A 13,044-nucleotide genomic window follows, 5' to 3' on the forward strand; every position below is an offset into this window, starting at 1 on the left:
AACCCAATCAGTGTGTTTTCGTGTTGATAGATTAAGTGTGCACACAGTTCAAAAACATGAAAAATCTCATCCTCTCCCATTTCAGCTCCCGCTTTTCAACTTCTTGTTCCAGGATGAACCATGAGCAAAGGTAAGAAAGTCATCTCTAGCTTGACCGTATTTTTTAGTGTGTGTATGTGTGCTTTCCTGTCTGCCTGTGAGGACACAGGGACACCTGGGTCCAAGCGCCGCAGGGGGCGCATCAGTGCATGCAGTTGTATACATGTTTGAGGGTGTGTGTCTCTGTTTTCTGACAGATGTTGTAATGACATGATTAGCCCTCTGGCTGCCAGTAGCTCTGTGTGAGGTTGCTATAGTGACTGAGGGTTGAGTGCTGGGGAGGCTAGACTGGAATATGAGGGTGCCGAGGATGAAGAGAGGGGGTGGAATAGGAAATGAAGTGCCTGGTGCCTCCGGCCTCTGTGTGTGTGTGTGTGTGTGTGTGTGTGTGTGTGTGTGTGTGTTTCTCATTCTGCTTTTGTGTGCAAGAGTGGGTGAGTGGGTGTGTTTGTGTGACGTTTATGTCTGTTTGTTTGTGTATCTGTACACAGAACGTAGCACTGAAGAGACACTCGTCTGTGTAATTGGGAATTTGATCAAGATAACTTACTCAAACACACAGTCAATCATGTACAAACACATTCACACACACGTTCAGTCTGCGTAGGTGCGACAGAGACAGGGATCCTGTGATGGCTGGAGTGTGGGCTGAGGGTAACCTCTGCCTCACAGACCAACACCATGAGTGGGTCGCACTTCGTATCACTTATCACTTAAATTGCCGCGTCAGTGGAGCTGTTGTGCAAACTGGTACAAGCAATAGAAATGCCCTCTGCCTTTGTGAGCACAGGGACTGTAAAACAGTGCAGTTTGAACCATGAGGCAGCTTCAAGTTTCACCTTCAGGTTGCAGATCATTTTTTGTTTGTGTTCTCAGGAAGTGGTGATCAGCCTGAGGGTCAAGACCCCCACAAGAGGTTGCAAGATAAATCTGAGAGGTTCCGAGATTATCAACAGGATAAGAGAAAAAAAATTCTGCTACACAAAATTGTTTTTTTTCTCTGCTGTGTACCACACAGTTTTACATCCTCAGGCCTTTAAAACGTATTCAAATGAAACAACCTGAGAAGAGAAAACTCTTCTAGGTTGAATTGCATACAAATCAGACATGACTTGCAGCTTCGCATCAAGGGGTCACAAGCCACACAGTGTGTAGTCCAGGCTGGGAGCTCTTTTGGCTTGTTTGTGTTCAACTTCATTCAACTTTTTCTCTGCTGCAGTGTTTTCTATACATAGGCTTTACTTGGGCAGTCTGCCCAGGTACATTAAGATCATCCCTGGTATATAAAATCACTTGGTTTCAGCTTAGGTAAATCTTACACTTGAATGTCTTATTTCACTCTTTTTCAACATACTCATTTTTGGCCACACACCTGTTTAATTTTCATGCACTGCAGTAACTGAGTGGGGACTTGAGGCATCCCTATTCGCAGCCGCCTAGCTAGTGTCTGCTGGTAGCCTGCATGTGAGGCATTTAGGTCCCCTAACTGTAAACTGTAAATTGTACCAGCGAAAATAACCTCGGTTACACTCTCCCCCTCTAAACAGCATGAGTCTCTGCGTGCACATCAGTCACACACGGTGCCACCCACCACCACAGGTAAATTCTCAACCTGTGGGAAACACCGTCCTGACACAAATTACAATATCTCAACGCAGTACTGATCTAACAGCACTGCTCTCCTAAAATCTTAAAATCTGTGGACCTCACTGTGCGTAACTCATTTGAGTAATTTTCCTGTGAGGCAACATGAGGCAGAGGATTGCTGTGGCACTAAAGACAGAGTCAGTGGCCCACTGTGACAGAGTGAATGTAACTGATAACAGAGATATAGACTTTTTATCATGATGTTTACAAAGAAATTAATGTGGTTTGGTGTGGCAGATGCCTAATCCATATGATGAAGTCAGTATTGGTGATGATGCAGCATATTGGATCCATGGATTTCCTCCCATATGGACACCTGTAGCCACTGGTAACTACTTACTTCAGAAAGTGTTCTCTTTTTTTGCTGTTGTGGTAAAGAATGTAAAACACCGCAAAAGCAGTTCTGTTCTACTGCAATGTGATTTCAACATCTAAATAATAAGACACCAGTTTACCACTTTTATTGGCAAATTCTTCATGTATAAACATACAGACACTATATTGCTTTATACACAGCAGCTGCTGTACATCCTACAGAGATTCTGTTTTCTATGAATGGTGCCTGTTAATGAAGGAGGTCATGGGTTCTTTAAAACTTGACAAAACTTTTTTTGGTTTGATTGGCACATTTATTGATCTGCCCATATTGCTTGTTATTGTTACATGGACATGCTGGTGTGAAATATTCTCTTTTTTCCCTGAGGATTAAATGAAATTCAAGAAAATGCAAATGTTAAATGTTAAATTAATGCAAATATGAAAAAACAGGAGACAGGATTATTAAAGAAATATGCGGGTGTATTCAAATTTTAATATTTTAATCACCAAGGTGAAAAACAACCCTTCAGAATTAGTTGATGTGTTCCCAGGGGGCCACCTTAAGTGAACTGATTTCATTTTACGTGACAATTTAAAGCAACCCTGAGGCTCTGCTGCCAATACACAGCAACTGTGCTTCATGCTTGTCTCTTGTATCTTCAGAGTGTGCAGCCTCCTGTGTGTATAATAGTCATTGTGAGAGATATAATGTGCTGTACCATACAGGGCTGGCTTCACACAGGGATTACACCTAGATGATTCTTCAATAGAGAATTTAGTCGCGGGTAGCCAAGCTTAATCCGCGCCTGTGGAAGCGGACCACAGTGCTGTGGAGCCGTGGCCAGATATGACAGAGAACAGAGAGCAGCCAGATTAGTTCATACTAGGAAGAGGGCTGAGCTTGAAGCTGCTTGACAGAGCGTCTTTTGACAGCTCCTCCCAAATCTCTCTACTCTCTCTAATGTAGTCTGAGGGAAACATTGTTCCTCTTTCTGTCTTTTTGACTCTCTCTTCCTCTCTCCCACTCTGTCCCTGTCTCTCCGTGTGAGGTGAGTGTGAGAAAAAGACAGAGAACGAGTGTGTGTGTGTCTGCCTTATCGCTTCGTTAGCCTGTAGATTTCTAGGGTCATTCGTAGCCTTGTTCTCTCTGTCTCAGATGCTGTAATTACCCTCACGTGAGTCACATCTGATAATTAGGATGGTCTGAAAAGGACTCAGCCACACACACACACACACACACACACACACACACACACACACACATACACATACACATACACTGCACGCTTATACATGTGACACACATGCCCACATACACACACATCAGTCATTAGTGGAGAGCTTAACATGCAGTACAGTGCTAATTGGATTATCATTGCTGAGGGTCCCACTCATCAACCTCTTATTCCTCTTTCTATTCATCTTCAAGTCATTTTACATGATCTCCTTTTTCTTTCTGTCTTTCTTTCTTCCTTCACTTCTGACCATGTTGACCAGGTATTCATGATGTCACTGGTTGGAGTCCAGCTGGGGACCTTTGTTACATGTCTCCTTTCCCTCATTTCTTCTCTGTCTATACTGTCTACTCTCGAGTAAATGCCTAAAAATGTCCAAAAATATTCTTAAAGAGTAACTTAGCACCAGGCTGAAATGCTTTGTTTCACGTCCTTCTTTGGTTAAAAGTTTCAGGTCTGTCTCTCTCCCTGACCACGCCTATTAGTGATGCTGGGTTGCACCTGCAGCCATGCCCAGGCCACAGGCTTGTGAAGTTGGCCTGTGCATCACCTCAACAGTGTGAGAAGTTAAACCCCTGGAGGCCAGTTTAAAGAAGATGTTCATGGGCTGTAGAGTTACTCTTTAAAAGATTAGAATCTTTCACGGTGGTTCTCCAACCTTTTGGGTGGGGACCCCTTAAAACTAAAAGATGTTTGGAGTGTGTTTTCTTGTTTGTTTGTTTTCAAGTACTTTTTTTTAGGCCTGAAGACATAAAATGATCACACAGTTCACAAGAAAAAAGCAAAGATTAGAGGAAAGTAATCAGTCTTGCATAGTAGAAATACATTTTTCTGCTTTCTGATCCTTTTAATCATCTCATGTTTATCTTGTGACATCTTGTGAGGGAACTGGCTCCCCAGATGGGAACTATTGCTCAACTATATAAGGAACACAATGTTAAGAAAAAGAGCTAGATTAAAATAAGTAGAAGTATTTCAAACAAGTATAAGATAAACAATGTTTTGCATTAGAAATAGTGCGTTGTACAAGGACAGTTTAATCAGCTCCAAGAGCAAAAAATTGATACAAAATATTAAGTTAATTCTGGACTTACAGTTAGTCAACCTATCTTTAAGACAATGAATAGAAAAGCATCCCCACATTAAAATAAGGTCATGACAATGGGAAAAAGCTTGTGAGTAAAGTAGCTTTAATGGATGTTCTTCTGTTTTATTTTTTAGTTGCACTGACATATTCACCTCTCTCCATCTCAACCACTCTCTGCCCTCTCCCCCGTCATCACTGCACTCATTTCATCAGCTCATTTAAAAGTAATATTACCCATAACCATTCAATTTTCACTGTGTTTATTCTGTTGACTGAAATGGTAATGGAGATATTGACAGTGGAGTGCAGAGTGATTCTGTCCAGGCCATTGTGTTGAGTGGTTCGATGGAAAGGAGTGGATGACTGGAGGGCTATCTATGGTATTACATATAGTGTGGAAGGCGTGGGAAAGAGAGGCCCTCTGAAAGCCAAAAGCTTAAATACCATACCTCACATACACAGACATAGAGAGACAGCTCACACAAACACACACTCACGAATACACGCACACAGATACACACATAGGCAGTGGATTAGGATGGGGATTACGGAAGCATAGCTGTAAAACAGGCAGAGACAGATCAGTGTCATACACACACACACTGGATGTGTATTAAGAATGTACAGTAAGATGGATTTATTCTGAGGTGGATGGTATGATGACTTTCATGCGTCATGGCTGACCACAATTCAACTTTAAATGGGAAGACAGTTCAATAGGGCAGCATAGAAGCTTTAGCAATCAATTATTGAACTAGACTGTCAGAAACTGAAAGTATTTTATAATCTTCATGAATTTCAATTTTCTGTTGATTGACATACAGAGAGAATTACAATAAGCAATGAAATAATAAAAAAGTATGAGTGTTTTTTTTTTCATCCAGAACCTCTTAACTGAGCAAACAAGCAAACAAGCCTTACCATCATTATTTCCAAAAGTCAGGTGATGTTCATAAATAAAACATCTGCTGCACCAGTTTTAGTAAATGGTGAGTTTGCTTCACCTATTTGCTTCACCTATTTCAGTCCTACTTCAAGAGAAGTAGGACTGGTTGAAGTCCAGGATGTGTTTTCCCAACACTGCAACACCTGGCGGCCTGACAAATGTAGCTTAGCAAGACTCATGCTTGCAACTCTGTGAAGCCCTACTTAAGCTAAATGCTAGCGTCTGCATGCTAACATGCTCACAATTACAGTGCTAACATGCTGATGTTTAGCAGGTACATTTACCATGTTCACAATCATAGTTTAGCATGCTAGCATGATAACTGCTAAACAGCAAGAAACACAAAGTACATTTGGGGGTTAATGGGGATGATGTTTAGTCATTAACCAAAGTATTTGACATAATGAATACCAAAGTGACTTCAGTTCATTGCTATGTGGAAGCTTATTCTCTGAAACTTCTGCCACCACCATGAAATAACGGAGCCTGTTATGTTTAAAGCACTGAAAAAAACTTTCTTCTACTTCTAAAATTAACACTAACTTCTCTGTTTAGCGACTCTTAATCACAGTACTAATTGTCATCAGTTGTCATTTCTTCGGTAGATACTGGCTCAAATTAAAACTATTCACAGCAAGGGGCTGTAATATAATTTTCTCTCTTGCTTTGAGCACCACATTATGGCACCCCCAAAAATCTACATTGTGTCAGAGTGGCTGCAAAAACTTCTAGAGATGGATACATACTGGTCAAATACTGGTCAAAAGATTAGGGTGAATTGACTCTTTTAACACTAACACATTATTTTAATAAATAACACTGCACAAATGCATTTAAATGTGTGAATAATTCACTTATGTATTTAAAAAAGCAGCTAGAAAGCAAAGAATAGTAGAGAATCAGCAGTGGAAATGGAAGAAATTCCAATCACTGCCTTGAAAATTGAACTGACTGCCATCACTGCTCCCTGTTCATTAGTCACTATTCAAACTCTGCTTGGAAAAAATGAAATAATTCTATAGCTTAGACTGCTAGATGGTTACATTTCCACCTCTAATTGTCATAGGAGCTTTCTGCCATGATTGTGGTCAAATTAGCATCTATGAATGGCTAAGGGATTTTCTAACTAAGCGTAACCCCATATCATAAAGCTAAAGAGTGCAGTGAACACACACATGCACACCCACATTATGAGAAAATGAGAGGGAACTGTTCACCTCTCCACTACTCGCCCTGTTAATTTGAACAAATTGCCTAGTCATTGAAAGCAGCATGCTTCGGTGAATCAGAGCAGATATCTTGGCATATGGGTCCTATACTGTGTGTTCTTGGGGCTGAAATTCAAAGTGATACTGTCATCCTAGATCTTGTCATATAATGTTTCAAAATCTGGCCTCACATCGGTCACAACTCGATCACACACGGCTCATACATGATGGAGCACTAGTCAGATGCTGACTGAGTGCCTCAATCTGTGGCCATCTACGTTTCAGCCCTGCTGCATCAGGCATGTCTTGGTCACCAGACATCTGTCATCAGCACGCAGCTCACTGGAGGTCTGTGGCTCCCCGTGATCCCATCTTCTCTACAACTGTCAAATATAATCATCAATCTCTCCTTCGTTTCACTCTGCATATTCCTGCCTGGCCTCCTCAAACTCACCCCTCTGCCCTCCTCCTCCTCCACCTCCTCTACATTTCTCCTCTCTTCTTTCAGTATGCCGAAATATATAACTAGCAATTTGCCAATTTCTCCCACTATGACACACATGCACATACGTACGCATACACACACGCACACACAGACACACGCAGAGGCATCCAGCCCGCAAGAGCTGCTGTGGTGTATAATGACAGATAATTGGCTATTGTGGGTTCGCCCTCGGCAGCAGGAACCAATCACAGTGACAGCCACTTCTCCATGACCCGTGTGTGTTCGCGTGAGCATGTGCGCGTGAGCATGAGTATCTGAATGTGTGTGAAGCACTGATTGTATTTTATTTCGCTGTCTGCCTTTGTTGCTCTGTGTATAGAAGTAATTGCTAGTGGAGCGCGTACAGTATGTAACTGGCAGCTCTCTTTGTAGTTTATATCCCTGTCATTGCTGCTTTTATGTAAACATAAATAAGCTATTCAACTGTTCTGTATACATTTCTGTATGTGTGTGTGTGTGTGTGTGTGTGTGTGTGTGTGTGTGCATGCGTGCACAGATAGGATATTAATTATAATGTGTGCATCTGTACAATCCCTACACAACCACTTCTCTCCTCCTGCTTGAGAATTGGCTGTGCAGAGGCCTAATATGGAGCCATATTAGGCCTCTGCACAGGTAGAACCTCAATAAAATGTCCTTATTTTGTACAAATTACCACTCAGTGCTTCTCATTTTACATTCTCAGGGTTAATGCACCCATCTCGAGCATCCACAGCACTACACAATGCAGCCTTGCTGTTCTTCACTAATGTGATAGCTGCTTAGCTTGACACTCGTCACTCATTTTGATGGAGTCAGCAGCCCGGGTTAATGATCTGTCTGCTTGCTATTTGTATGGAACCTGTTGACTCCCATCTGTTCCAAACTGATCAGAATGATGTTTTTTTTTCTCCCTGGAAAATAATCCCCATGAACTGTAGCCAACGTTATCAGCAGGAGCCTTTGAAATAATAACAGCCATAGTGCAAGTGGAGGATGTCTCCCTCTTTTTTTTAAACGCTCTCTCTGCTTTTTCATTCTCTCCCTTTATCGTTCACTCATTAATTCCTCGCTCTTGTATTCTTTCTCTCTTTCTTTGCCACTTCCTCTTCTCTCGCTGTTTCTTTTTTCCTCCTTTCTCTCTCTCTCACTCTCTCTCCGTTTGCACTGATTCTCATTTCCGCTCTTTCAATAGTAGGGAGTGCTCATCCAACCCATGCACACAGACTAAATGAGATCCTGTGTGCGCGTGTGATGTGTGCATGCAGCTTTGACTCTGTAAATATGATCTTTTCTGTATTGCTAATACGTGCTACCATAAAAAAAATGTGCGCGCTTGTGTGTGTGTGTGTGTGTGTGTGTGTGTGTGTAGAAGAGGAGGGGTTGTGTACTTCATCATACCAGCCAGCTCAATATTCCCAAATGCAATTTCCTCGATGTGAAAAGAGCAGCCTGGATGTTCATCATTCTATACTCCCTTCTTAGTGTTCAATAAAAGCTTCTTTAGGACTGTGAGGCTGCTCCCTCTCGTGTTCCTTTTCTTTTTTTTCCTGTCACTCCCTGATTTTCACTCTTTCTGACTCTACACACGCGCATGCACACACACGCACTCTGCAGAGTCATACCTTCCTGCCTTTTGTAGAACACAGCGGATCTGTCTCCTGTGCATGATTAAAGTGCATAACACAGCATGTTCCCTGAGTGTTTCTTTGTAATGCTGCTTAGCATTCTGAGCCTATAACATATAATTCAGCCCAGCCAAGCTCATCTGTATTGTGTTTACGAAAATCAATTCCAGCAATAGATATTTTTACACTTTTATATAGATAAAAACTCATTTCAGCGTTGACTCCGGTAAATTGATCAATTCGCGGCTTACAAAAGCTTAGAATTCTCTCTTTTTCTCTTTTTCTTTTTTCACGGCTAAGCCAGAGAAAGATTGGCATTGTCAGAGTCAAATCAACATGTTTACAGCAGGAGTCAAAAAGACTCAGTCACTGTCTTTTAACACCTGAATAGCGAAGAAATCATAAAAGAAAGGTGAGGCGTAGAACGAATTTAGGTCCTTAAAAAAATATTGTTATCCATGTTCTTCCTTGTAGTGTAATCCAGATATATGATTACAGATAAGGATATAGCTTTCATATAAGTATAATAAACCAACCAGCAGCCTTTCTCCTGACATCCCTACGACTGCTTACACCGTCCCTGTTAGCCACATTAGTGTCTCCCTCTATGAAATTATGGTCGTAATTGTCCAGGTGCAACTAGAGAAAGTGTCATTTCTAATACCAGCCAAGCCACTAATAGTTAGCAGCCCACTGCAGCCTCACGTGTCTGGTAAAAAAAAACAAATGACTGAAGAGTCAGTGCCTGAAGGAATGAAGGGATAATGACATAGTGTGTGTGTGTGTGTGTGTGGGGGGGGGGGGGGTGAAATACATCAATGTGTATATTTGTGTGCAGCCAGTGACATGCAGATTCACATTTACACAGTGCAACTCCATACACACTAAGAGTCATCAGTCTTTGACGCTTTAGGAATGTCTTTGTGTGTACATAATGTATGTGTGTGTGTGTGTGGGGGGGGGGGGGGGGGGGGGTCAAGCGTATGTGTGGAGCATTAATCATTAAGCATCAATGGTTAAGGCGTGTGTGTGTGTCTTTGCAAAGGGTGGAAGTGTGTGGCACTGTGGCGCTCTATGATGCTGAGATTAGAGGCAATTATTGAAATGTCATGGCTTTAATGGGCTGCTGCTCTGCACCGCACTCATAAGTCATGAGATGAGCTTTCAAGGTGATGAAACAAGGACCTGTTTACTGAATCCCTGTGTGTTTTTAAACTTTTTTTGCCTTAACATAGCATTATGCTCCACTTTTTAACATTTTCTTTACTCTTAGAAGAACATAGCAGCCTTTGTCAAGTGAAGTAAGGCTGTGTGGATGGTGTTAGAAGTACTTAAATTCAAATTTAAAATTTGTGACTAATTTATGAGAAGTCAGTGATCAAAATTGATGCTGGATTAATTTTCTGTCAATCAACTAATCAATTAGAATATCAATAATAGTTACTACAATAGTTTTTAACAGTACCACTGTTCTTGCAGTTCTTTCTGTCTATGGACAGCCCATTGACCAGTTGGTAAAGAAATACATCCTCTCTAGTGGCAGTTGTTGGACTTGGAAAAAATGACTTGTCAAAGGTGTGTAAGTAATTAAACTAATGATGGTTGCTGTCCATTTACCGCAGGTGTTTCACTTCAAGGTCTCTGGCACTGTGCATGACTGACTCACTGTCATGTTGCACCTAAACTGAATGGAGCCATAATTAATGTTATTGGTTGCACTTGTGTTTGTCCTGTTATGATGAGTCTAAATATATGCTCTAGGGGAGGCCTCCTGTCACACTGATGATGGTCAGTCCCATTTAGTATAGTGCAATGGATATAATTTCTCCAGTGCTCCATTACTCCATTGTTCAAACTTAAGTTAAAAGTTTTGCCTGCTCAGCAGATACACAAACCTTTCACAAAGTTCACCAGTCCTTCTGATGTCACCATCAGGCTAAAGTCTACCAGTTTCCTGTAATCTATGAACTCTTTAAAATGAGAAAACTGCCCCATCAAGTTAAATTGTTGAACATAATTTCACTGTACTCCCAAGGAAGCATTGCTGAAACACTTTCATTCACAGCACTTTTATACTCCAAATCTATGATCATGATGAAGCAGGCTTATGTTTTATATTGTCTCAGTCACACTTTGGTAGTTTAAAGATACTAAAACAAATTACAGTTTCATATGAAATCAAATGTCATTGGGTTGAAAAACAAAGAATTTTTGGATATGGTTTAAATGTTTTATCAAACACGGTTATGCTATCTTTAGAATATCAGCAATCAACCCTAAATATTGCTGGTGGTGTAGTATGTAGAGCATAGGACTTACTATCTCCGGATCATGGGATTAAATCCGTAAGCGAACAGGACATTTGCTATGAAATGCGTATACTCTAAATTGATGATAAAAAAAAAAAAATCCCATGCTGCAGCATAACAGCCTCAAGTATTTTATTAAGCCCACTTGCTAACCTCATTGCAGATTATATCTCCTGTAGAGTGGAGATCCTGTTTAAACTTGTCACTTGCTCAAATTTATATCTCAATGCAGGCTTTGAGAACACTGCTGTGCTGAGCTGGGTTAGCGGCTGTAGACAAAAAGTGCTCAGGAAAGGCAGCGTTCATGCATGACTTAAAAAACATTGAAAACTGATAAATTAGGTGGTTGACAGTACGCGCAGTGTGCCTGCAGGGAGTTTGTGAACCCGAGTGAACATGTGTGTGTACAGTCATGTGTTTTCACATACAGAGAGCATCCACGCATGCACATACACACACACACTGAATATTGAACCCATATAACCATACATATTTATCAGCAGATCACTTGAATATTTAATTAAGAGCTGCCAGATAGCAGTGGAGATATGTGTTGACAGTGAGAGGGCACCGGAGATGTGAGGCAACAAAACAAAAAGCAGCAACATCGTATGCAGCACAGTTTGCAGTGTAGGACATAATCATTGGAAGTGTACAACCTCTACATTATCTGAACATTACAGCACATGGTGCAAGTGTGTGCATGTGCGCAGTGTGGTGCTATGCCATGAGGCCCATCAAATACAGCTCTAGACTCTATTTTAGCCAGTGAAGTTATCTTGATAGCAAACCCCCTTATCTCTTATGTGCTGAGTTATTATCTTTTGAGTGTCTGCGTGTGACTATGAGAGCGGGCACAACTCCATTGTGTATGTGTGGGCATACGCATCCGTCTCTGGTGTGTATGTGTGGTGAAAGTCTGCAACTACGCGTGTGTCTGTGTGTGTGTCCATGTGTGTGTGTCCCCATGCCTGAGGTTGTGTTTTCTTGTACCCACTGAGCTGAGGAGTTTCTGCAACAAAAGCACGTTTACTCTCCTCCATCTCATTTACATTGCGCTGATGGGAATCTGCGGCACAACTGATTGTGTTTGGTATTCTAGGTCAGCACACCCAAATATGTCTGTGTGTGTGTGTGTGTGTGTGTGTGTGTGTGTTGCAAGCATGTGCCTGACTGAAATCTAGTGTTAAAGTCCATCTTCCCTTCTCTCCCTCTTTTGCTGACTTCCTGTCTCATTGTGCTGACAAAGATGACATAAACTTTGCATGCAGTGATGAACACACATCATAGAATACAGGCAACAAATGTTACAAGTGTAAGTCTGAGCGAGTGCCATTGTCTTGCCAGCTTCATGTGTTGTTACGGGCACATTCAGTCCTTCACTTGACACATCTACCTTTATTGGACTTTTGTCACAGCATGATGACACCTGCAAGAGCAACTGTGTACAGGTAAACAGACAGTAATGTGCCTAATTTCAACAGAATTCATGCAGTAGAACTACACTCAATTTGCAGTACAAGTACACGTACACAAAGCTAAATCACTCACATGCATACCGGCTTAATCACGTTGTGCGCCCTAAGCGCTCTAAGCAGTCCCATCTGGGAAGATTTTAGATTTTATTTCACAGTCATCATACAACTGTCTGCGCTGTAGTTAAAGCTGTTAATAGTGGGAACACATTCTCACATCTATTCTCCTAAATAATAGAGAAATATAAATATATGTATTTATTTTCCTGTGAACCCCTTAAAGTCTCCTCGTGGACTCATTTATGTTCCTATAGAGTGTAATTTTGGAAACTGTTGGCCTACATAACATGAAATGCCCAAGCAATACTCAGTTTTATCAAGGAGCTGCTCCTCATTCGAGATTAGATCAGTTCCTTTTGTCTCCACAGATAAATTGTGCCTGTGATTGCCCCTTTCCTAATCTCCCAAACCAAACATCCCAGAGAGTCTTTAGAGTCTGTTGGGGGGGGCTCAGCAGAGATTTTATCTAGAATGGAGTTTTAATTTTCACAAAATAACTGAGAAAAAAAATGACAGTGGAGCAAGATAATTAGTTCACCTTTTTTCAC

At 41.3% G+C, this 13,044-nt stretch overlaps 1 protein-coding gene across 1 annotated transcript in view; it reads left to right on the forward strand.

Moving 5' to 3' along the window:
- The window catches only part of ptprdb (protein tyrosine phosphatase receptor type Db), a 136,749-nt gene that overhangs the window by 36,800 nt on the left and 86,905 nt on the right, over window positions 1-13,044 (forward strand). The window contains 1 exon segment of the mRNA XM_051070669.1: window positions 86-130. The gene's annotated coding sequence lies outside the window, so the exon portion shown is untranslated.

This window comes from Lates calcarifer, linkage group LG5 (genome assembly GCF_001640805.2).
Source record: "Lates calcarifer isolate ASB-BC8 linkage group LG5, TLL_Latcal_v3, whole genome shotgun sequence".
NCBI classification, from domain to species: Eukaryota; Metazoa; Chordata; class Actinopteri; family Centropomidae; genus Lates; species Lates calcarifer.